At 44.1% G+C, this 26,166-nt stretch overlaps 1 protein-coding gene across 1 annotated transcript in view; it reads right to left on the bottom strand.

Moving 5' to 3' along the window:
* LOC126184836 (acyl-CoA synthetase short-chain family member 3, mitochondrial) overlaps positions 1-26,166 on the bottom strand; it is a 518,174-nt gene that overhangs the window by 359,597 nt on the left and 132,411 nt on the right. The window lies entirely within an intron of this gene.

Consider the following 26,166-nt stretch of genomic DNA (forward strand, 5'->3'; position numbering starts at 1 on the left):
CCTAACTAACCTAAGGACATCACACACATCCATGCCCGCGGCCGGATTCTAACCTGCGACTGCAGCGGTCACGCGGTTCCAGACTGTAGCGCCTAGAACCGCTCGGCCACTACGGCCGGCTTGTTAATGAATGTTTCAACCATGTGACATGGGAGCGCCTGCCTAAAACTGTGTTTGTTGGTTTCAGTAACATGAGATTAGGTGTGTTAGATGCAGTTATTTGCTTTACTGATGGGGCAGTTAGCAGATGTGATGTTTTAGAGTTGTTGGGACTGGCTCTTGGTTTCAATATGAGACAAGCACTGATGGCAATTGATTCCTTGAGAGTGACCGAAGGCAAAAAAATGGGTTCTTGAGGCAACTAAAGAGGCCAGAATAGAAAAGAGGAGCAAGAAAAGGAAGAGAGAAAGTGAAGAACACACATATCAAGAATATTATGCAACTGGAGGGTTTTATGAACAACAGAGGTAACAGATGAAATGTACCTTTAAACTGAATTTCCCAAGAATCGAATTTTCTGAATGTTTATTTTATGCGAAAAAACTATTTGAGCTAGAGGTCTGAAATTTTTTGTGATATTTCTGGCTACCATATGGAGAAAAGTAGACTGCATACACCAGCTTACTACACCAGGAAGAAAAATATACCCTTATTAATTATAAAAAATTACCTTAATTTTGATTGTCTAATTTATACATCTATAGTATAAAAACTATTGATTGAATCATTTGATTGTAGTGTCCTTTTTAGATAACAATGTCATAAATGTGTGTACAAAGTTTTAAGCATCTAAGTAAAGTAGTTAATAAGTCTATAGACTTCAAACTAGGCTGGCAGGAAAAATTTGAAATTACTGACCGACATAAATGTTTACATAATAAAGTTTATATCAAAGCTATTCTGATTATTCTTATACCAAAATCTTCATCCTTAAAACATTTCCATTGTCCTAAAATTTCTTTGTATTCAGAGTTCACGTTATGTAGTTAGACCCTCATAAACTTAATGAAAATTCTTTCTGTTTTTCCAGACGTTCACTGGCAAGTTACCGTAAACTCACTTAAATCTTGATAACCTGCCATTGTACGTGCAGTAACGGATCTAACAAATGCACCAGACACTTGCTATCTTAAATAGGCGTTGCCGACCGCAGCGCTTTATTCTGCTCTTTTACATATCTCTGTATGTGAATACGCATGCTTATACCAGTTTCTTTGGCGCTTCAGTGTAGTTGGTATATTAGCCTCTAACTTCTGATCAGCTTCAAATTAAATCAGTGACAGTGTTGTAGGAATGGTTGGTCAAAGTCAATCTGCGGAGGTCTTCCAATCTCCAACTTTATCCTAAGAATACGACAATACTTTGTGACTCCCATCCACACAGAGAAAGAGGGCAATGGTAATTGTAAATTACGCACTATGCTTGAAGTGATAGAAATATGTTTCAACGTAACTCCATCAGTACAGAACGCTGTCATGTGTGCTTTGGTGAGTATGTTTGGGAATTAACCATGGATGTACTGCACAGCCATCTAACTAAATTTGCAATCTAGTATATGGTACACACAAAGTAGTGGAAGGGTGGTTTAGCGGTGATATAGAAATATAGAAAGCATGCTCTTGTGTGACTGCTTGGTGTTGAAATTACAGAAGAACTGGTAAAACTGCTAAAATCGCCCGATTACAAAAACTGTGGTACTTATTACAGCACATTGCCCTGTATCTACAGTGTCTTTACCATCCCATCCATCCTCTGGTACACTGTTGATTACTAAATAATGACTGACTGACGCCACTTGTTTGAGATGGAGAGAGTCTTGGTGGGAGCAACTTGTGTCGGGGCATGGCCAGAACTGAAACAGTGACTGCATACATGACTGCAGTTTAAGGAATCAGTGATATTGGTCTCTTGGGAACAGAACACCTAGACATGTGCTATCCCATCAGTGTGAAAGATGGGATTAAATGTAGAGGTCACCACCTTGGGGCAGTTGTTTGGAAATGCTTCACAGTGACCAAACTTTTCTGGTTTCCATACATTGCGATGTCTTCCACATTTTTGGCGGTAAGAAGCACTGCCTCCGTCTTCTGTTTCATCCATCCTGTGTGTTGTGGGAGCAGCATAGTTTACACCATGTGATGTCCAGCTTTCTGTGAGAGATAATGGATCGAAACTTCTTAATGTCAGTTTAGCACCTGGCACAGACATTAAAGTCGTGGTGGAGAAACAAAATGTGTGGCAGTGTACAAAGCCATAGACATACACTGCCTGCATGAGTTACAGCAGAAAAACAATGGATCAAACTGCTTATGAAAGAACAGCACAGGGACCCTCTCTTGCAGTTGATAATCTGTAGGATATGGTCTTCCTACAGTATGGACAATGAAATTTTACACTGGTCTGTGCAAACGACATCGTTCACTGGCCACCTGCTGCTATGATGATGACCACATATGCTTGATGTCAGCAAGCAGACGGTATTTGTTTTCGATATATCAGAAGAGATGGATGTGGTAATATCTTATCAAGTCATCTACTGTGTGACGTTAGTGGAGTTTTTATAGTTCACAGTTTTTCTCTGTTGGCTGGTACAAAATTATGAGGGTAGAGAGAATGTTGTGTGCCAGGACAAATGCACCCCGGGATGCAGATCTTCTTCAGACTTCAGTATGTGTATGTAGCTTCGAAACACACTGCAATGCAGCAGCAAAACCCTCGCCCTTCTTTCAGTTACCATATGACGTGACTCTTCCTAATTTTTCTGATAAATAACACCACCGTAACTGCTCATACTATTTTTTCTACTAAACCATGCTGCAGGAGAAAGCTTCATTTGTCACTTGTCTTACACATTGTACAGGCTGGCGGAGCTATGACAAATATTCTCATTTCCGCTGAGTGGTAAAAAACATGGTCCTATCGCATCAACTCAGCTCATCCTCTTTCTCCAAGGGATGCAGAAGGTCTTAGATATAGTGCTCTCTGACTTCCGCTCAGTCCCGACTTAAATTGGAATGATCACATAGACAAATGTGCAGGGCAGGTGAAGCAGAGACTGAGGAACAGTTACAGGACACAGAGGGGCTGCCTAAAACCGTGCTGGAATTTTGCTGTATACGGTCTTTAACAAATAGATTTCGAGGTATGAGAGTGTCATGAATTGGATTTACCAGTGGCTGAAGCAACTGAAAGACATTTCCATAGGATCCAACAGAATTATATGTGGTTGAATTGAGAGACTTAATTCCAAACCAAAGACAGCATTTCCACCACGAAGCGTAACACTAGAAATCTGAAAAGCTGGTGTGCCTCACATAGCACACCATCTACTGTATTTGATCATTCTCAATCAGCCATCACACTCCCTCGCTTATAACCCCGTGGATATATCGCAGAACTTTTGTTACACTGTCTACATGGTATCAAGATAGAATGCATTACAAATACTGTTTGTTACCAGGGGAAATGTCTAACAGCGGCAAGAGGGACTTGCAATTATCGGTTTAATACCACTTTCCTTAGACGAATCACTTTCTAAATTCGGTGATAAGGGTGATTTCATTACGAGTTTACTCTGCTGGAGACATGTACTCGCAGCTTTAGTCTGTTAATACACACCTCGCAATCACTGTCTGATTCAATGTCGCGGTGTTTGTGTGGAAGACTACTTCATTCGGAAGCAATATAGTATCTCGATTTATAAAGAATGTATAGATTTTAACATAGATATGGTTAGCGATCCTTGTTTGTGCCTGTAGAACCAAGACAGCTTTTAATGCAGGGTGACAGTAACATGATAGTTGCGATGATGTTTTTTAACATCTTGTCGCTTATAAGACGATTACGTCTCTCTCTCTAAGAGACACTGGTAGCACTCGTAAGAGAAACAAATGAGGTATGTCAATAAATCGCGGATTTTCAAATGGTTCAAATGGCCCTGAGCACTATGGCACTTAACATCTGAGGTCATCAGTTCCCTAGAACTTAGAACTACTTAAACCTAACTAACCTAAGGACATCACACACATCCATGCCCGAGGCCGGATTCGAACCTGCGACCGTAGCGCTCTCCCCGGTTCCAGACTGAAGCGCCTAGAACCACTCGGTCACAGCGGCCGGCCGTGGATTTTCGCTGAATATTGTTTGGTGCGACCAGCATTCAGTTCTTGGCGAAGTACGAGGGCAGTTCAATAAGTAATGCAACACATTTTTTTCTGAAACAGGGGTTGTTTTATTCAGCATTGAAATACACCAGGTTATTCCCCAATCTTTTAGCTACACAACACTATTTTTCAACGTTATCTCCATTCAATGCTACGGCCTTACGCCACCTTGAAATGAGGGCCTGTATGCCTGCACGGTACCATTCCACTGGTCGATGTCGGAACCAATGTCGTACTGCATCAATAACTTCTTCATCATCCGCGTAGTGCCTCCCACGGATTGCGTCCTTCATTGGGCCAAACATATGGAAATCCGACGGTGCGAGATCGGGGCTGTAGGGTGCATGAGGAAGAACAGTCCACTGAAGTTTTGTGAGCTCCTCTCGGGTGCGAAGACTTGTGTGAGGTCTTGCGTTGTCATGAAGAAGGAGAAGTTCGTTCAGATTTTTGTGCCTACGAACACGCTGAAGTCGTTTCTTCAATTTATGAAGAGTAGCACAATACACTTCAGAGTTGATCGTTTGACCATGGGGAAGGACATCGAACAGAATAACCCCTTCAGCGTCCCAGAAGACTGTAACCATGACTTTACCGACTGAGGGTATGGGAGTGGGTGTGGCGCCACTCCATTGATTGCCGTTTTGTTTCAGGTTCGAAGTGATGAACCCATGTTTCATCGCCTGTAACAATCTTTGACAAGAAATTGTCACCCTTAGCCACATGACGAGCAAGCAATTCCGCACAGATGGTTCTCCTTTGCTCTTTATGGTGCTCGGTTAGACAACGAGGGACCCAGCGGGAACAAACCTTTGAATATCCCAACTGGTGAATAATTGTGACAGCACTACCAACAGAGATGTCAAGTTGAGCACTGAGTTGTTTGATGGTGATCCGTCGATCATCTCGAACGAGTGTGTTCGCACGCTCCGCCATTGCAGAAGTCACAGCTGTGCACGGCCGGCCCGCACGCGGGAGATCAGACAGTCTTGCTTGACCTTGCGGCGATGATTACACACGCTTTGCCCAACGACTCACCGAGCTTTTGTCCACTGCCAGATCACCGTAGACATTCTGCAAGCGCCTATGAATATCTGAGATGCCCTGGTTTTCCGCCAAAAGAAACTCGATCACTGCCCGTTGTTTGCAACGCACATCCGTTACAGACGCCATTTTAACAGCTCCGTACAGCGCTGCCACCTGTCGGAAGTCGATGAAACTATACGAGACGAAGCGAGAATGTTTGAAAATATTCCACAAGAAATTTCCGGTTTTTTCAACCAAAATTGGCCGAGAAAAAAAATGTGTTGCATTACTTATTGAACTGCCCTCGTATTATACTTAGTAAGAGATGTGTGATAGAATCGCTGTGGTTGGCGGGATTATGAAGCTTTTGTTGGGGTATAAAGTTACTGTGATCATTCTCCCGACACGTACAAGGAAAATAACTACGTCTGGTCCCAAGGGAAGTATGGACTTGATGTGGGAGACTGCGAGAATTTTACCTGGAAAATTGTGCCTAGTCATAAGAGGAATGTAGATATTGTAATTTCCATAGTCACAGCCGTCAGGAGGAGGTATTTCTGATACTTGTATTTAAATGTAATCACATATGTGGCTGGTTTCCTAGGACGACACAGTTTGGGGTGTGGATCTTGTGGAAGAAGCAGCCTGTGGCCGGAACGAATGGGAATTTCTGGCATAGGGTTGTCGCGAGTGGCGGGTACAAAGAAAAGTTCCGGCTGGCCTGCTAGTGGTTTCTTGCCCTCAGCTGCAGGGGCAAGTCGTGACAGTGCCTCTGGGTAGCTGAATAGTGAACTGAGTATGCGCTGGGATGTCTCCACAATCGCATGTGTTACATGTAGTCTCCATGGCCAGGGGAGGTGCACTGTGGCACAAAAAAAATGGCTCCAATGGCTCTGAGCACTATGGGACTCAACTTGTGAGGTCATTAGTCCCCTAGAACTTAGAACTAGTTAAACATAACTAACCTAAAGACATCACACACATCCATGAACGAGGCAGGATTCGAACCTGCGACCGTAGCGGTCTCGCAGTTCCAGACTGCAGCGCCTAGAACCGCACGGCCACTTCGGCCAGCCATTGTGGCACATATGAAGGGCTTATTTCAATAGTGGTACAAGTCCATTTTTGTTCATTCTGAAATACAGAGTCCTAAAGTTAAAAGAGCGCTGAAAAATCTGCAGTTGAGATACCAGAAATATTCAAGTACATATACTTTAAGACTCTGTATCTCAGAATGAACAAAAATGGAATTGTACCACTATTGAAATACACCCTTCATATGCACATCCACAAATGTGGCTGAGGTCACTGCGGCAGTTTTTACCGAGTTCTGTGCTTTGGCACTGGTGGTGTATCAAGGGATTGACGTGCTGCATGTGGACGTTGGGACATGAGTGAGTAAGATACGCAAGTATTTCAGCGATCTCTGACATCTACCCATTGCAGCTACTACTGCTATGGTTTGGATCGTGGTTTAAGTGTGTTGTGTTTAGTGTTTCTCAATACATCACAGTGGAGTCTGTCTTGCAGAGGTATTTTTTGTTGTTGTTGTCTGTATCCTATCACGCAGTAGGCCCTTCCTCCTCCTTATGCGTGCAGCGGAGAGAACCAATTTAGGGATTCTATAGTACTATAAAAACCCTATTGCGATGTCGACTTTCCTACTGATAGCCATCTTCGACATCTAGCCATAACAACGACTACCACTATGGGTTGTATTGTGGTTTAAGTGTGTCGAGTTTAGTGTTTCTCAATACATCGCAGAATAATCTATCTTGCAGAGGTATTTATTGTTGTTGTTTCTATCCTATTACACAGTTGTCCCTTCCTCCTCCTTCCAAATGTAAAGTAGAGAACCAATTTAGGAAGTCTATAATGCTTTCAAAACCTAGTCACAACGCCAAATCCCCAACTGATCAATTTATTGTTTTCAATAATTGTATTGTGAGCACGCTTCTGTCCAGCTCCTCCTAGAAAATGTTTAAGGCCATAGCATGCAGTTAACCTGAAACCTGAAATTTTCAGCTACCAAATGACCTAACTGCGCTAGCATCCACCAATAGGAGCAAGGGGAAAAAATCCAGTAGGGTTTGGAAACTGGGCAGTTGCAGGATCGAACAACCCCCCCCCCCCCCCCCCCACGACATATACTAGTCCTAGTGTCCACCAATATGATGCAAGGAAAGAAATGCCAGCACACAAAAGGTGTCGATTTAATTCGTTAGTCAGTCATTATGATAGTTTGAGGGAATATTTCCAAGACATCCACAGCTGGGGTGTGGAGGATTACCAGGTATCAACGATTTTGTTCAGGACAATGGTGGAGTTAGTGTGGCACGTGACAGACGCTACCTTCTTCTTGTCGAATGTATTTCTTCTGTCCGCTACTGGTTTCCATAGCAGCAGTGATGTGACAACAAAGGAATGTAGCGACTACCAACGCCAGGTCTATGAGCGACGAGGGGGCAGGGGCGGGGATGGAAGAGAGGAGGTTTGGGGAAGGGGGGGGGGACATCGTGGGCTGTGTGTGCATATGTTGGCTTACACAAATGGGAAGCATCCACTTGAGAGAGAAAGAGAGAGGGGAGGGGGAGGGATGGAGGGAGAGAGAGAGAGAGAGAGAGAGAGAGAGAGAGACTGACAGACAGACAGGAATTACTCAGGTGTCAATATCAAAGGCTTGTCGTCACCTGCAGCTTTTGTTCGGGGATTAGCGCGACATCCGGTCTGTGTTCGCTGGACCTGTGCGTACAGGAATACGCGAAGCGGCTGGCCTGGTGAAGCTGTCGGGGCCTGGGTGCGCAATGCCCTGCGGTTGGTGCGAATGATTTTTAATAGTGTCATTAGGTGCGGTGAGTTATGTTGACGGTATTTCTTGCGTGATCGGAATAAAAAAAGAAGCGATCTGTTTAACTACTTCTTTTCCAAGTATTTTACAATACCTGCACCTTCCAAGACAGCAGAGATTGATGAGCAAGTGAAATCCAACCCTTGCAAATTGAATTTTTTACATAAACAGTATATCCTTTGCTAAGCAATTGAATTTCTGTCGTGGGACCACTCCTCTCCAGCACAAACTGAATCCTTTTCCAGATGGGGAAGGGGAAGGGGAGGGCTGGGTGAGTTACCAGAGAAGAGGTTGGTTGGTTTGGGGAAGGAGACCAGACAGCGTGGTCATCGGTCTCATCGGATTAGGGAAGGATTGGGAAGGAATTCGGCCGTGCCCTTTCAGAGGAACCATCCCGGCATTTGCCTGGAGTGATTTAGGGAAATCACGGAAAACCTAAATCAGGATGGCCGGACGCGGAATTGAACCGTCGTTCTCCTGAACCAGAGAAGAGGGGTTCACTATTTTATCGATGTAATTAATTTGTCAATCAAATTGATGAAGTGTGAGTTAGGCTATTCGAAAAACCTGAGGCATTTCGTGAAAGTGGCATAGTAGGTTATTTCCCGCCAGTTTTTTCGATTAATTTAATTAATTAGTCAATTAATTTGATATCTAAAATGGCCCAGGGTTTCCAGAATTTCCCAGTCGGGTGGATGACAAAGAAATATGGCCCACAAACCCCATTCAAAAGCGCGCGAAATTCAAATAGTGGCACAGAAACCCACAGGGGAAGGTGGGAGGTGGAAAAACTATGACAGCACCGAAAGGGAGGGGGGTGTTAAATTAATTAATTTGATATCAGTTTGATGTAAAGTGAAGTATAACAATAGTTTAAAGACCTGTGAATCAAAAGATTAACAATAGGTTAATGGCTGACTTGTAGCAGAACAACAGGCTTGCCCCTGAATGAATGCTTGCCCCTGATGTAGTCGATCCACACTAACGTAATGGGCTGATGCCCTCTTTGCCCGCTACTCACGGTACCATTAGGATTCGACAGTCGACCAATGGCAACGTGTCGGCTCTCCGGGTGAATCACATTTTTGCTACAGTAGGTCAATGGTCGTCTGCACAAACGCCGTCATCGAGATGAATGACAACTCGAAACGTGCAGCAAGCCATGGACGCAGGCTGTTGGGAGTAGTGTTATGCTATGGGAGACATTCTCCTGTGCTTGCGTGGGACCTGTGGAAGTAATCGAAGACACGCCGACAGCTTCGAACCAGCTGCGTACGTTCATGCTTGATGTCTTCTCTGATGGCGATGTAATCTTTCAGCAGCATAATTGGCTGTGTATCGGTGCCAGATACGCGCTACAGTGATTTGAGGAGTATTATGGTAAACTTACGTTGTTATCGCGGCGATAATATTCACCTGATGTAAATCTTATGGAACCCATCTAGGTAGTTATCGGGCGTCATCACCGCGTACGTAAATAAGCGAGCCATCAATTACGCGAATTACATGACCTGTGCGTAGACGTGTAATACCACATACCTCCACAAACTACCAACAAACTTTCGGGTCCCTGACACGTAGAATCAGATATGTATTTCGCTCCACAGATGCACAAACAAGCTATAAAGCAGGTAGTCATAATGTTGTGGCTCATCAGCGTACGTTAGCTAGGGGTCAGAAAATATCAGTACGTGTACGAAAAGGACAGTTCTTCCTCTTCGAATCTTCATTTTTATGTGAAGTATTGACTTGATATTTTATTTGTGATCTTAGAGTTTATGGTTTTGCCTTTCAAGCAAAAATGAGTGGTAAGAAAGTATGCTCGGGGAGAAAGGTATGAAACCACTGTATCCGACACGAAGTCGTGAAGTATATCGTCAAAGCGTCCAAAGAACAGATATGAGGCGGAGAGCAGTTCGGAAGGAGTCATTGCCTCTGCTCAGAAATTGAAATACAGTGACAAGGTTTTATATGAATTAAGGATTCAGCTATAGAATTATAAATTTTCTTGCTCTTTCTCTAATATTTCTCGTCACGTTGCAAGAAAAGAGTCCTTGAGGCTTAGGCTTCACAATAACTATTGACTGTCCAAACTGCCCAGAAGTTGTAGTTTCACGTAGTAAATTTATAAGTAACCCATATGAAATGAACCGTCCAATCGTCCTACCAAGGCACCTGCTTGGAGTAGGGGTAAAGGGAATTGTAAAGTTTTTGTGGATTCATGGAATTGCCACGACCGATATTTCGATAATTCTCTGAGAAGCTAGTGGATATGATTTCGATCGCAACGGCAGCGGTACGACAGGCCAGTCCCGGGATAGCAAGCTAATGGTAAGAGTTTTCTAAAGGTAGAATTTTTTCATTTGACCATGCCTATAACACATTTAAAAACTACAGACGCGTTTTTCTCGGAATATGATTTTTCAAAACGGCAGGCAGCATAACTCCAACAATTTTCAATCTTTTCATTTGAATATTTAACCAACCACGTAGGGGATTATCGATTATTTAATTTAAACAATAGTTATTAACAAATGACTGTCATTTTTGGTGAATATTGAACGACTTTATTCAAACACCCACCAGTTACACAAAAATAAATATTTGTAAAGCCTGTATGTGGTTTGCTAGCTACACTCAGGTAGATTACATAGATTTTTTTCTTTTTTCCAGATTCAAATTGGCACCAGTTCCAGTTCGTGCCGCAAATTAAACATGCCTCGGAAGAATTGTTACAGTGCCGCCATTTTGTAACATTTTCCTATGAAAATGGTTTGTAATAAGCTGAAATATATGATATATGCTCAGTAACTACCCCAAGCATTATTTCTCCATCCACTTTCCTTCCGCTGAGAAAACATTGTCAAGAAAGCGCTTTCTTTAAGACCATTAAAGTGGTGCTTACCGCTTAAAATCTCTGTGATGAGTAGATGGACGTCTAAGTATATGCAGAGGAATTCACTGCCTCGTCACTATTACTGTGTTGATGGTGGGGGAAACCACGTTGAAATTTTAGTTTTAAAAGGGGTCTTCGTAACCCGAATGTAGTTTCACAATTGTATTTAAATAGAATGATATTTGACCTTCGTGAGTGACGAAAGACGAGTGCCAGATGTGGACTGGAATCGCGGTTTCTGAAATCTCTGTCTGTTTACATCAGCACCCTTCTGCCGACACTGCCCAAGCTCACCTCTGCGACCAATGCCAAGGCTTCATTCTACCAATACCGTAAATAGCTCTTCTCTCTGCAGGTGAACGGAAGATAAAAGAGTGTTGTCACTATTACAGCATACAGGATGGTCAGCAACAGTCTGCATAGCTTGTAAGGGTGTTGCAGGGTAGATTGTGCTGAGAAATAAATGTTAAGAAAGAAGTTCGATACCATGCGCCGTTTCCGAGTTAATTAGTATTGACGTTGGCCGTTGCACGTGCAAATTCAAGCGGTACGCCCGAGACGCTGTCGCCAAACGTGTGCTACGTTTCGTTTCCTGAAAGCGAACAGGAGAGCGATAAAAAAAAATGGTCATGGGACGAAAGTATGGACCGGACGCGAGCCAAAGGCAGGCCAGTCTTGTGTGCTATCTTCTACGGTATGAGAAAAACTGATACTAATTGGATCTGGCGGGCCGCTTGAATTTGCGCGCTCAACTTCCTGATTGATAACTTCAGCGCTAATTAACTCGGCAACGACGCAACGTATCGACTTTTTTAATCAGTTATTTCTCTGCACAGCCTACCCAGCAGCACCAGTAAAAGCTTTTCAGACCGTTTCTGACCACTATGTCAACTTAGTTCAAATTGAAAATCTTGCTCTGCAGTATCTGCTGGTGCATTTCCCTCTGCCCAAATAGCTCCATTTTGTCAAAAGATTCATTTTCGAGCTCTCTTCAGCAGCGTGAGTTTCCGTACAACTGCGTTTGCGGAGTTCAGAATAGCTAGAGCGAGATCTCGTCAAACTATGGCGTTGCGAAAATTTTTGGATATGTTCACTGCTTAAATTTCTATACAGTTTTTTGTGGTAGGCAAAGACCTTATTTTACTCAAGCTGAAATGAAAGCACCTCCTTATTTGCGACCATACAAACTATGCAAGCACGCCAAAAATGTTCAAACTCGATCTTCCCGAAAACGGTTTAGAGTTGCGTATTCCTGTTTACATTAGGGATGACGGTTATCAGCAGTTTCTGAAATAAAAGATTTTCAGTTTTTTCTTCCTATTAATTCCTGTAATAGGCGATGAAATCGAACAAAAATTGAAACATTTTGACTCGCTCAGTTGCAAGATACATAGAATCAAAATATTAAATTAAGTAGGCAAATAAAAGGATACTTAGTCTGTCTACAGTTCGCAGCTTTTCTCTAAAAGTGATATGTGGTTGACTGCTACAAAAATCATCAGTATTCTCCCGTTCATTATAATTTACTGACTATCTGCTCAAAAATAATGTTGTAATCGGGGATATATTTTGGCATTACGAATAGTCAGTGCTAGGGGATGAAAACTGAAGTTGAAGACCTCTGTTTTACATGTTAATTTATCCGTTTTCGAAGACTACAAGCAGATGAAGGCATATAATGCAGACACAGACAGCAGATCAGCTACTTACCATTTATTATATACTATGAATGAATTGTTGAATAGTTTTTAATTTATTTCTGTTACCCTAATTTTCTTCCTCTTGTATTATATCATAGAAATGGCAGACAAATCTGTAAACTTTTAAAGCAAATGAAGCATTGTACTTCATTGCTACGTCACTTCGTAAAAATATTTGCAGACTATGGTTGATTTTGTTTAGCAATAAAACGGATGTCCGGCGACTACAGCAAGAAACTACCGTATGGACTCATAGCGATGTGCAGTGCACGAGACAAATTACGTGACGTATTGTTCCGCAGATCTACTCGAAACCGTTTACTGGTGGACCCGCATAAATCCTGTGCATTGCACACTATTAAATCAGTCGCAGTAAGGGTCGACAGCCGTGCTATGACCCGCGAGACAAAGTTAAAATTGTCATTACTCCTGTACCACTAATAAATACCCTGTGGCAACCAACCTACCTTAGGAAAGACTCTCAGACCCGACCACTAGATTGAAACCACACCGCAAATAGTCACTACATCGGCTGCAACTGGTTTCTAACGTTTTCCGCCAATGATCTCCATAAGGAGAAGGATTAGCAGTAACAGAAGAATTGCATGGTCAGATCTCCTGTGACTTCGAACTTGGATTACTCATTGGAATTCACCTGAGCAAAAAATTTATCAGGGACATTTGAAAGCTTCTAAAGCTGCTCATGCCGATTCTTGGTTATGTAATTGTGAAGTGTAAACGTGAAGGAACCTTCACAGGTAAACCAATACTAGGTAGACTTCATGTACTGATGGCCGGGGACTGTAGAGCATTGCGGATGGTGGTTGTAAAAATCTCATGAAGTCAGTGGAAGGAAACACTCGTGAGGTCTAAAACGTTGCCAGCAGTGGATCTAGCAGAACGATTGTGTGTAGTGAGTTGAAAATAATGCTATAAAATAGTCGAGCAGTTTCTCATAAGCCACTAGACAGAAGATGACTGGAAATGAGTGATTTGGAGCGATGAATCACACTATACCCCACCGCGATTCGGTGGAAGGTGAAGTACAGAAAGCTCTAAATGTGGAAGGACATGAAGATATTTTATAGCATTGTGTATTGCGTACAGTAGAGCAACAGTTCGGAATCTTGATTCTTTGCTTCAGCCTCACAATAATCCTTGTCATAAAGCAGCATCTGTGAGGCAATGCTTGTGGACAATAACATTGCTGAAATGGACTGGCCAGTTCAGAATCTCGACATGACTTCGTTGAAACATCTTTGGGATGAGTTGCTACATCGACTTTGCTCCAGGCCACACCGTTCAGAATCACTAACTTCTCTTGTTTCGACTCTTGAGGAAGAATGGATTTTCATTATTCCAGCCGGCCGTTATGGCCGAGCGGTTCTAGGCGCTTCAGTCTGGAACCGCGCGACCTCTACGGTCGCAGGTTCGAATCCTGCCTCGGGCATGGATGTGTGTGATGTCCTTAGGTTAGTTAGGTTTAAGTAGTTGTAAGTTCTAGGGGACTGATGACCTCAGATGTTAAGTCCCATAGTGCTCAGAGCCATTTTTATTATTCCACCAGACATTTAAAGTGCCCCCAACAGAGGTCAAGTTGTCATGAACGCGAAGTGTGGGCATACCCTGTACTAATGTCCTGTCCGTATGCTTTTGATCAGATGGTGTGCACCGCACGAAAATCAACTCTGAATTTCCATTTTATTAATTGATTCTATTAAACTTCATCACGTCCGTCACTCTTATCAAGCACCATCCTAACTATCCAGTGACTTTACGTTGTGATCCGAAGGCTCTGTCTACCCAGCTCAAGCTGCCTCACTAAAACACAACACGCAGCCAAGGCAATAACCTCATCGATCACTGACGATTTCTCGCCCATCTTGTGGTACACGCAGCACTTAATATATCACTTCCACCCCAAATGGCCCATGACATGACTCCGACACCCCCTTCTACTGTCCACCCACTCTTCGATATCGCTTGCCACCAGACGTTCCATGAAATTGTTTTAAGAGCCTTGTCAGTCATCCTTAGGAGCAGAACGCAGGCAGTTTCATTAGTTACTTCCTGCCTGGAGTTCTCAAAGGTTTATTTTTTACAAGCCCTACAAAACACCTACAATCGTAGCCTGCCTTTCCGCCATCACAGTGGGGCAGGACTACAACCCACTTAGAAGAATTACGAAGAAATCGTCCTATCATTTTTAGTCTGAACAAAGCCCTTTCCCGTGGACACCGGAAACCAGCCCTCCACAAAAGCGAAAGGTCGAGCCTATGGGCGTGGCTAGGAATAACACGTTACCTAACAAAATAATCCACGGGTGTATTGCAGATTGTTGGTGTTCAAAGCAACCAGCAGTACACCCGTGGATTGTATTGCTATAAAATACCCCTGAAGAAACTTAAAAAAACGCAGAAATATATGTTCGCTTCGTTGGGTTCGCTTTTTTTGTATTTGGATTCTCTACAGATGGGTTCGCATCGTGTTGTTGATCTCTACCCGCAATGTTATAGGGATTAATCTTAGCGTGGAGCTCGCTGATTTATATTATTATTTGTTCTGTGCTTAGTTTAGTTCTATTTGGCTGTTTGCAAGCTCTAGCGCTAAAATTCAGTTTTACAGATATAGTACACTATCTGAGTGACAAAAATGCAACGTGCTGACCATTTACACGATGGTCGTAAGCTGCGTTTTTACATACAGTGATTTGTACTCAGCTATATTCAATCTCTGTTTCTTCTCTCAGAAACACACACACACACACACACACACACACACAATATGTTATTACAAATTCATAAATTCTTCTGTGGAGTAGAAGGAATTTTCGATAAGGTATGACTTCAGTTCATTTCTCCTACTTACGTTTCTTTGTTACCATTGTTTTCTGACTGATTCGTCATAATGAAGTGAATGAGCCGTAAGGCTGTTGTCAGCATGCCCAATTGTTTCAAGATTTCTCTATATATTATCCTACCTTATTCAATAACGAATTATCCCAAAATTTGGCGCCATGAGGCATTAGCGAATCTTTCTTCTTTTTAATATTGTGTGTTGTTGGTTTTAAACAGTGCTTAGGAAGGTTAAAATTGCATTATAAAATACACAGCTGTCCTACTATTTTTTATTGAAGTCATTAAAAAGTAGTAGTACAGCTGTATACTTTATAATATGATTTTTAAATTTTCTTTCTTTTCCTGTCTTTATCCCCTATCTGCAGATTCTGCCCCGCAACATAACTTACATATCCCATCTGTCGGCATCTAATGTTATCTCCTGTGAAGTGTAAGAACGTTTGCCAAATGTTTTCGAATTGTGTAACAGAGATGGGACGTGGGCAACAGCACAGTATTCACTGAGCTGGATGTGAGAAACCGCCTAAAAACCACATTCCGGCTAGCTGGCATACTGGTCCTCGTCGTTAAGACACTGGGCTCTTTCGATCCAGGGCCAGCGTGCCTCCCTGAAATCCGGAAGCTCGATACTAACACATCCTGCTATCTGGGCGGGTCGAGATATTAGTGAATAACAGGAAAAGTAGGTCAACTTTTGCCATTTTCATGTCCAAAATCTGATATTATCCATAACCGGAAAGTTGCAGTGCTTAGACGTTTAGGATTTGTAACACGGTTTCCAGTTTAGATTGTTACCTGTATATACACTTTACAATTTTTAATATTCTGTTTCATTTAATGGTTTACCCTCATGTATTATATCTAATGCTGTGCCAGGACTTGTACAGTACACACTTGCATGTATAGTGTTTATCTAAGTTGCATTTGCAAACAATCAGTTATTAATTTTCAAGGAAATTTTATTTCCATTTCCATATGTTGAAGTTTTCCCATTATGCTTAATTATAATCCACATACTGTAAATAGTGTGTATCAAATAAATAGTAGTTTTCACAGTAGCAAAACTAGTGACCAGGACTCGCAAATTTTGAATGTACAAACCAAAGTGAATTCTGCGCATCCAAAATGTCTTAAATTCTTTGATTACTTTGAAAACATCCTGAGTAATGTTTATGGCGTTTCGAGTACTCTATCAACGTATGAACCCACTCCTGAAGGCAAGATCTTTAACACACGCTTATGCTGTGATTGTATTGTATTGAACTGGGGACCTAGAAACGACGGAGAGGCTTCGTCCCCGCCGTAGCCCTCAGTGGTTCACAATCCCACAACAGGCTACAGCAGTCCACTCACCCCACCGCCGCCCCACTCCGAACCCAGGGTTATTGTGCGGTCGGCCCCAGTGCCCCCCCCCCATCCCCCCTCCCCACACCATCCCCCGGGAACGTCTCACACCAGTTGAGTGTAACCCCAAATGTTTGCGTGGTCGAGTAATTATGGTGTACGCGTACGTGGAGACAGGGTTTGCGCAGCAATCACCGACACAGTGTAACTGAGGCAGAATAAGGGAAACCAGCCCGTATTCGCAGAGGTGGATGTAAAACCGCCTTAAAAACCATCCACAGACTGGCCGGCACACCGGACCTCGACACTAATCCGCCGGGCGGATTCGTGCTGGGTACTGGCACGCCTTCCCGTCCCGAATGCAGTGCGTTAGACCGCATGGCTAACCGGGCGGGCTTATGCTGTGATACTGGACATAGATGGTAGAAGAAATTTCACCGCATTTCCAACAAGAAGAGGAAATTTAGCATACTGTTCCTTACCACTGGACTTTAATCCAATACACTAGTGCAAATTCAAATTCGACCTAGTGTAGCAAAAATGTGATTCACCCAAAGAGCTGACACGTTTTCATTGATTGAAATCCCAATAGTCTCATGTCCACTGTAATCGATGTCGTTGGGTCAACATTTCAGCACGTAGAGATGGTCTGCTGCGGAGCTCCATGTTCAGCAACGTACTATGAACGGTGTGCTCCAGAACATTTTTGCTCTTTCGGCAGACAAGATACAGATCACCATCTATCCTACGTTACAGAGCAGATAAGGCTTAGAATCCCACGTTCTGTGAAGAGTCCTGGGTGTCCAACCATTTAGCGCCTCAATTTCCCCATTTTCAGCCCATATCTTCGATAGGGTGATCCCCCGTCCGTGTCTCCTCCACTGAGATACTTTTGTTACCGCGTCACGTGTCCACAACGAAACCGGGGGGCACACGACGTAGCGGTGGGCAGTGGCCATTGGCTTATCAGTGTAAATACAATCAGAGAGGCTGTGCTAGCACAGGACACACTCCGCACCGAGATATCAAACTGTTTGCGCCAATCAAACGTCCGCGTGCCTTGTGCCTGGGATGACGACAGAGCGGGGAAGACTGGAATGCGTCTTCGGTATAAGTAGTAAGTGAAATCGTGAGGACAGTACGCCGTCCTGGATCGCTCAGATTTCACACTGTTAGCGTGCCCTCCGTAATGCTGACAACACCGGGGGACTAGTGGCGAGATTATTTTCCACTTTTAGGGCGAGCAATTTACTTTTAGTGATTAGAAGTCAGGGCGATAGACCATTTTACATGCCGGCCGTTGTGGCCGAGGGGTTCTAGGCGCTTCAGTCCGGAACCGCGCTGCTGCTACGGTCGCAGGTTCGAATCCTGCCTCGGGCATGAATATGTGTGATGTCCTTAGGTTAGTTAGGTTTAAGTAGCTCTAAGTCTAGGGGACTGATGACCTCAGATGTTAAGTCCCATAGTGCTCACAGCCATTTGAACCATTTGAACCATTTTACATGGAACTTCCCATAGAGGCCGCCTCTGAACTGTTAATAGTACTGTTTCTAATAGGTTATTACTTACAATACTAAGACTTAGATTTTCTGTATGTGAACCTTTACAGAATATATGAATCAGTTAAAACTCAATACCTTTAATTTATAGTCTTAGTCCCTGACCCTCCTGAGTAAATGCCAACAAGAAATATTTTCTTTCAGTGAAGACAAAGAATAATGTGGACTTGTAAACTGGGAATTATGGTCAGTATGTTCCATCGCATTCGGGCTAACCACAAAAATACTTTACAGGCTTCTGTAGACGTCGAAGGTAGGTGGAAAGCACACAGAGACAATTTAAGAGTCTTTTCATAATGACATAACGAAGTAACGACCATTTGATTATTATCCGCCTCCCCACAGAGTGTTAACCATTACGCAGTACTGGTAGTCCGGATGACTAGTCAGTTTTATTCTATGGCGTCGCGCAGCCGTTGGGATTAAATCATTTATAAACATGTATGCTGCTGAGCGCAACTGTGAGCTTAACGATTTGTCTCCAAAATTTGGACAGATCGCCTTCGATTTTAAGTCTTTGTGTTTTGTCTGGTTGGCCGGGGAGGAGGGGAGCATATAGTTTTGCTCCCAATGGTTTTTAATATTTTCTTTGTTGTTTAGAACCTTAAATTGGGAGCCTTGTCCAAAACAGGTGGCCGGTCTGAGTGGCCGTGCGGTTCTAGGCGCTACAGTCTGGAACCGAGCGACCGCTACGGTCGCAGGTTCGAATCCTGCCTCGGGCATGGATGTGTGTGATGTCCTTAGGTTAGTTAGGTTTAATTAGTTCTAAGTTCTAGGTGACTGATGACCTCAGAAGTTAAGTCGCATAGTGCTCAGAGCCATTTGAACCATTTGAACCAAAACAGATGCTGCAGTTTGCTGGTACCCTCCTTTCACCTCTATTTCCTGTCACGATACCCCACCCATCTTTTAGTAAGTCCTGCCGAATAGATGGTGATTTGAGAGTATTTATGAGAGTTTTCACTAAAAGGGCTGCACATTTTGCCTCACAATCTGTAATGCTAGGCAGATTTCATTAAGTAATCTCGTCAGTTGAAGCCTGACTACCCGAAACAAACTACCTTTCTTAATAGAAAACCACCCCATGTACTTCTTGACGTAAGCGATGCATTTCCTGTCGATGGGTATGATTTGTGCAACATACCACATTTTGGATAGGGTCAGTATGTTTACACATTCGATTCTCTGGTGTTTAATTATCTCATACTATTGGCTACAAGGGCACCTCTCACTCTGCCGACCATTCGTTTGAAATTGACGTCAATTAGCTCGTTGATGTTTTTCCTTAATTTCCCTCATAGCACTTCCATTTCAATACATTCGGTGAAGGGATGTGGCGTGAGATGAACACCTTCATTTAGCCACAAGAGATGAATTTTTTCGTTATTCATCTTTGCCACTGCTGCTCCTTTATAACCGTCCATTATTTCCGATATTTCTGCTGTCTTGAGGTTCTGTAATTATAATGGTATCATCAGCGTAATTGTTCACGGTGAAACATTTTGCACCAATATGCAATCTTGATATGGAGGTACTGATTGTACGGAGTAAAGGTTCTAAATAGATGACGAACTGAATCATTGAGAAGGGACCACCCTGCCGACAAAACGTTGGATTTGGAATGCTTCTGTGAAATATCCGTTGATTTGAACCTTGGAAACCAAGTGTTACTGATTCAGTAACAGTAAATCTACTGTTGCTTGTGGAACTCTGAAATGCTCTCGCACACTCCTTAGATATTGATGGCTGACGTCTCTCTCTAAATCTGTTTTCAAAAGGTCTAGTGGCTGTTCTTGATCCTTCCATGAATAGAAGGCCGTATTCCTTAAGGAGCAAATTCCTTCTGTAATACTTTTCTTAGGTGCGCTACATGTCTGTTCCGGGCCGAGGATGTCTGGAAGGGCTTGTTTTAACCTTTTCGCTATTATACAAGAAATTATTTTTGAGTCAGCGCATAACAACGTTATCGGACAGAAATCCATTATTCTTCGTGAGATCGACTTTTTGGAAACGAGCACAATAATTCCGGGTTCCTTTTCGAAGTATAGGTGTCCGCGTCTCTGTCTCTCTCTGGCTACTTCCATGAACTGTTAAGGGATACCGTCTGCTCCTGTACTTCTGCGTTTTGGTAAAATTTTGAGAACATCTTCATTTTCTTCCTCAGATACTGGTTCTGACAAAAGAGTGATATTTTCGTTTGTTAGACGTGACATTCAATTTTGTAGCAGCAGTGCTGTTTTCAGGGGATCAGATGGTTGTGCACTATACAGTCTTTAGAAATGTTCGCATATTCGTTCACGACTAATATATTGGTTCCCATCTGTGGAGAGTATATTACTTAAAATCGTCTGTTGGCACTTTTTTCGTTCTCTCTTAAGATGATAAATACTTCCCTGCTCATCTGTTTTACGCCCGTAATCCCTGCAGGTGAGAATTTTCCCTTCTCACCCTTTACTGCAGTTCTAATATTTTATTTTTGAAGTTTTTTAAATCACTTCCTCGATCTTCCCCGTCGTTTACTTCTGTTTGTAGTTCACGAATGATAAGGTAGTAGTACTCTATGTTATTTCTCCTGGTTCCATGAATCCTGTAGGTGACATTTGTAAATAGTTTCCGAATAACGGGTTTGGCGAGGTCTTTGTAGTCTGAGCGGCGTCCGACTGCTGGCGGCTTTTCCAAACTCCGTAGCGGTGTCCTCAGCTGAGCCGTGAGTGACAGTGAAAGTTGTTTTGGAGGCCTGTCCTCCTTTGCTGCCCTGCCCAGCCCTTGTCAGTTGTTGAGGCCTCACTCAGCTGTTGTTGCGTTGTAGCCTGATGTGTTCCGCCGTCCGTCGGTTGCTGGCATGGCTCGGGGGTCTGTTATGTATCGTGTAGGTGACTAATGTACCATAGATACATCCATAGCTACTCCCATATGTGCGTCCGTCTCAATTCTGACGGGTAAATTCATCAGTTTATCGGATGTATGCCTCCTCGATGTTTGTAAGAAAAACGCCACCGCCGTCTTCTGCTTCTGAGTTCGAGTTTTCCTTTTCCAGTGCCCGTTTTCTGCTCTTCTGAGGTTCACTGGCAGTGAGATGTTCATCTACTACCATTTCGGTGTCACATTCTTTTGGATAAATTACCGCGTCGCCTAATTTTGTGCTGCTTTCTTACAGGATGAAAGTCGGTACTTCTTCCAGTTACCTTGTTACCTGGCTGTACGTTCAGCGACGCTATTCATCAAAGGAGGGAAATTATTAAAAGTGATCAGGGGTGGTTCTGTATCCGCCTTTTGGGTAACTTCAGCTAGTATCTCATATAGTACCGATGGGTGTCACATTTTGTAACTGCAGTCTCGAACGTTGTTGTAGTATATACACTCCTGGAAATGGAAAAAAAGAACACATTGACACCGGTGTGTCAGACCCACCATACTTGCTCCGGACACTGCGAGAGGGCTGTACAAGCAATGATCACACGCACGGCACAGCGGACACACCAGGAACCGCGGTGTTGGCCGTCGAATGGCGCTAGCTGCGCAGCATTTGTGCACCGCCGCCGTCCGTGTCAGCCAGTTTGCCGTGGCATACGGAGCTCCATCGCAGTCTTTAACACTGGTAGCATGCCGCGACAGCGTGGATGTGAACCGTATGTGCAGTTGACGGACTTTGAGCGAGGGCGTATAGTGGGCATGCGGGAGGCCGGGTGGACGTACCGCCGAATTGCTCAACACGTGGGGCGTGAGGTCTCCACAGTACATCGATGTTGTCGCCAGTGGTCGGCGGAAGGTGCACGTGCCCGTCGACCTGGGACCGGACCGCAGCGACGCACGGATGCACGCCAAGACCGTAGGATCCTACGCAGTGCCGTAGGGGACCGCACCGCCACTTCCCAGCAAATTAGGGACACTGTTGCTCCTGGGGTATCGGCGAGGACCATTCGCAACCGTCTCCATGAAGCTGGGCTACGGTCCCGCACACCGTTAGGCCGTCTTCCGCTCACGCCCCAACATCGTGCAGCCCGCCTCCAGTGGTGTCGCGACAGGCGTGAATGGAGGGACGAATGGAGACGTGTCGTCTTCAGCGATGAGAGTCGCTTCTGCCTTGGTGCCAATGATGGTCGTATGCGTGTTTGGCGCCGTGCAAGTGAGCGCCACAATCAGGACTGCATACGACCGAGGCACACAGGGCCAACACCCGGCATCATGGTGTGGGGAGCGATCTCCTACACTGGCCGTACACCACTGGTGATCGTCGAGGGGACACTGAATAGTGCACGGTACATCCAAACCGTCATCGAACCCATCGTTCTACCATTCCTAGACCGGCAAGGGAACTTGCTGTTCCAACAGGACAATGCACGTCCGCATGTATCCCGTGCCACCCAACGTGCTCTAGAAGGTGTAAGTCAACTACCCTGGCCAGCAAGATCTCCGGATCTGTCCCCCATTGAGCATGTTTGGGACTGGATGAAGCGTCGTCTCACGCGGTCTGCACGTCCAGCACGAACGCTGGTCCAACTGTGGCGCCAGGTGGAAATGGCATGGCAAGCCGTTCCACAGGACTACATCCAGCGTCTCTACGATCGTCTCCATGGGAGAATAGCAGCCTGCATTGCTGCGAAAGGTTGATATACACTGTACTAGTGCCGACATTGTGCATGCTCTGTTGCCTGTGTCTATGTGCCTGTGGTTCTGTCAGTGTGATCATGTGATGTATCTGACCCCAGGAATGTGTCAATAAAGTTTCCCCTTCCTGGGACAATGAATTCACGGTGTTCTTATTTCAATTTCCAGGAGTGTATATGCCCACTGGCGCCTATGTCCTTAATTCCTTTAAAACGAAGAGTGATGTAATGTAGCCGGATTAAATGAATTAATACTGTTGGAGAGGGGGAAAATATGGATGCATTTCACACCTACTACAATGCACAAAAACGTGCTTAGGAGATATCTGTGAATCAAAAGTTAGACAACATGTTTGATGCTTAACCGTAGCTGGTTGTCCTTCAGTAATTATTTTCTTGGAGGATCTCTTCACGCCAATCACTTTGACATGGAAAGTATATCCTATTCATCATCCACATCTACATCTATTTTAGTACTCTGCAAGCCACCTGGGGGTACTTCTTGTACCACAAACGGCTATCCTCTTTCCTGTTCCATTCGCGAATGGCGTGTGGGTAGATTGATGGACGGTAAATCTCTTATTGCTCGATTTCTCGGGTTTTCTCGTTATGATCGTTTCACGAGACTTATTTGGGAGGAAGTAATACGTTTTTCGACTCTTACCGAAAACTACTGTCTCGAAATTTTAATAACAATCCCAACCGTGATGCACAGCACCTCTCTAGTAGCGTCTACCACTGGAGTTTGTTGAATGTCTCTGTAACGCTTTCGCTCGTCTCGTGACGAAACGTGCCGCTCTTCGTTGGATCTTGTCTATCTCTTCTACCAATTCTGCCCAGCAAGTGCCTCACACTGATAAACAGTGCTCAAGAACTGGGTGAAAAAGCGCCTTTTATGTCACTTCTTTAGTGGATAAATTACATTTCATTCAGATTTTTCGTATGAATCTCAGTCCGGCATCTGCTTTTCCTTCTATTTGTTGTCTGTGCCTATTCCACTTAAGGTCGCTCCGCATAGATACTTTCAGATATTTTACGGTAGTTATCGTTTTAAGCAATTTGTCATCGATAGTGTAGTTATACAGTAGTGGATTTCTTTTCGTATGTATGCGCAATATGTTATATTTACACTGTCCACCTCATATAAATTTGACCAACTGTCAGAAGCCTGAATAACCACCTTTCACAGCGCGGAGCACTCGAGACGTGCAGCAAGAGAGTCGCTGAGTTTCCGGAAGGTACCGACAGAGATGTGGAGCCATGACGACAGTAGTGCAGAGGCCAGGCAACTTTGTCGGTGGCACGAACAGGGCGATCGAGGTGGTCCCGCAGAGAGTTGATTGGGTATCAGTCTGGGGAGTTTAGTGGCAAGGGAAGTGCAGTAAACCCATCCTGGTGTCCTTCAAACCACACCCGTACACGGCGAGCTATGCGCCACGTTGCACTGCAGGAGATGAGACACAAAAGGTAACAGATGAGTTTTACCATTTCGTCACCAAATAACTGACTGTGGCAGTAGTAGGCGGGATATAAAATGAGGACTGGCGGTTAGAACGATAACTTTTGTCAAAAAGGGGAATATGTTAACACTGAACACTTATTTTAAAATTAGAGACTTTCGTGCAGCTACGTGTCTGGAGTGAAACATGGTAGATAAACAGTATATACAGGAAATGGATGAAAGCTTTTGAAATGTGGTGTTACAACAGGATACTGAAGATAATGTGAGTAGATAGGAAAGTCAACGAAGAAATACTGAGTCAAGTCGAGGGCACACATCTTCACTGCGCAAATTAACTAAAAGAAGGTATAAGTTGATAGAACACAACCTGAGGCACAAAGGAAAAAATAGTTATGGAATGAATTGTGAGGGATGTAAATCGCAGGAGGTGAACATAATGGAATTTTCAGTCTGCAGTGAAGTGTTCGCTGACATGAAACTTCCTGGTAGATTAAAATTATATGCCGGAGCGAGCCTTGAACTCGGGACCTCTACCTTTCGCGGGCTTTCGCGGGCAGATGCTCTACCGACACTTTTTTTTTCATTTTCTTCGGAATAGTTCGTTGCGTTTGGTCTGGGCGGACTTCACAAGACATCCGTTCAAGTTGATCGTTGATTCCTTGACTCAGCTTTTTGTTATTACAGAGAGCACGCAGCCCTCTGACCAAACACGCTGAGCTACCGTGCCGGCAAAAGTATTGTCGCCACCAGTGTTTGAACCGACAGCAAGCGCAGTGTGCAATTTCATGTCCAAACACTTTACCCCTACGCTAGCAGCCATCTGCATACTGAGCTACCCAAGCAGGACTTACGACCCCTCCTCATAGCTTTACGTCCATCAGTACCTCATCTTCTGCCTTCCAAACTTCACAGAAGTTTTCCTACGAAACTTGCCCTACTAGCACTGCTAGAAGAAAGGATATTACGGGGACATGGCTTAGCCACAGCCCGGGGAATGTTTCCAGAATGAAATTTCCACTCTGCAGCGGAGTGTGCGCTTATATGTAACTGCCTGGCAGATTAAAGCTGTCTACCGGACCGGGACTCGAACTCGGGACCTTTGACTTTCGCGGGCAAATGATCTACGAACTGAGCTACCCAAGGACGACTCACAACCCGTCGTCGTGAAAGGCAAAGGTCCCGAGTTCGAGTCGTGATCCAGCACACAGTTTTAACTTGCCAGGAAGTTTCATATCCTCGCACACTCCGCTGCAGTGTGAAAATTACATTCTGGAAACATTACTCAGGCTGTGGCTAAGCCATGTCTCCGCAATATCTTTTCCTTCAGGAGTGCTACTACTACAAGTTTCGCAGGAGAGCTTCTGTAAAGTCTAGAAGGTAGGAGACGAGGTTCTGCCTGAAACAATGCTTTAGTCGTGCTTGGATAGCCTGAGTTAGGCGCACGGGGCAACGCTTGTCTGTGTTTGTGTTTATATTATCCGCCACACGCACGCCGGCTGTACTAGCAAGGCCACATGCCAAACCAAAATCGTAAAGCAACGCTACGATTCAGCTTTTTCCCCGAATCTGAACGACCCAAAGCACTCGATGTGGAACGGTTCTTAAGAGACAAAGTAAAGATCAGACATCGCAGTCATCATTTTTCCATCGTCAGCAGCATAGTGTATGTGAAGATTACCAATGACACCACGTGCGACAAGATAATC

This window comes from Schistocerca cancellata, chromosome 4 (genome assembly GCF_023864275.1).
Source record: "Schistocerca cancellata isolate TAMUIC-IGC-003103 chromosome 4, iqSchCanc2.1, whole genome shotgun sequence".
NCBI classification, from domain to species: domain Eukaryota; kingdom Metazoa; phylum Arthropoda; class Insecta; order Orthoptera; family Acrididae; genus Schistocerca; species Schistocerca cancellata.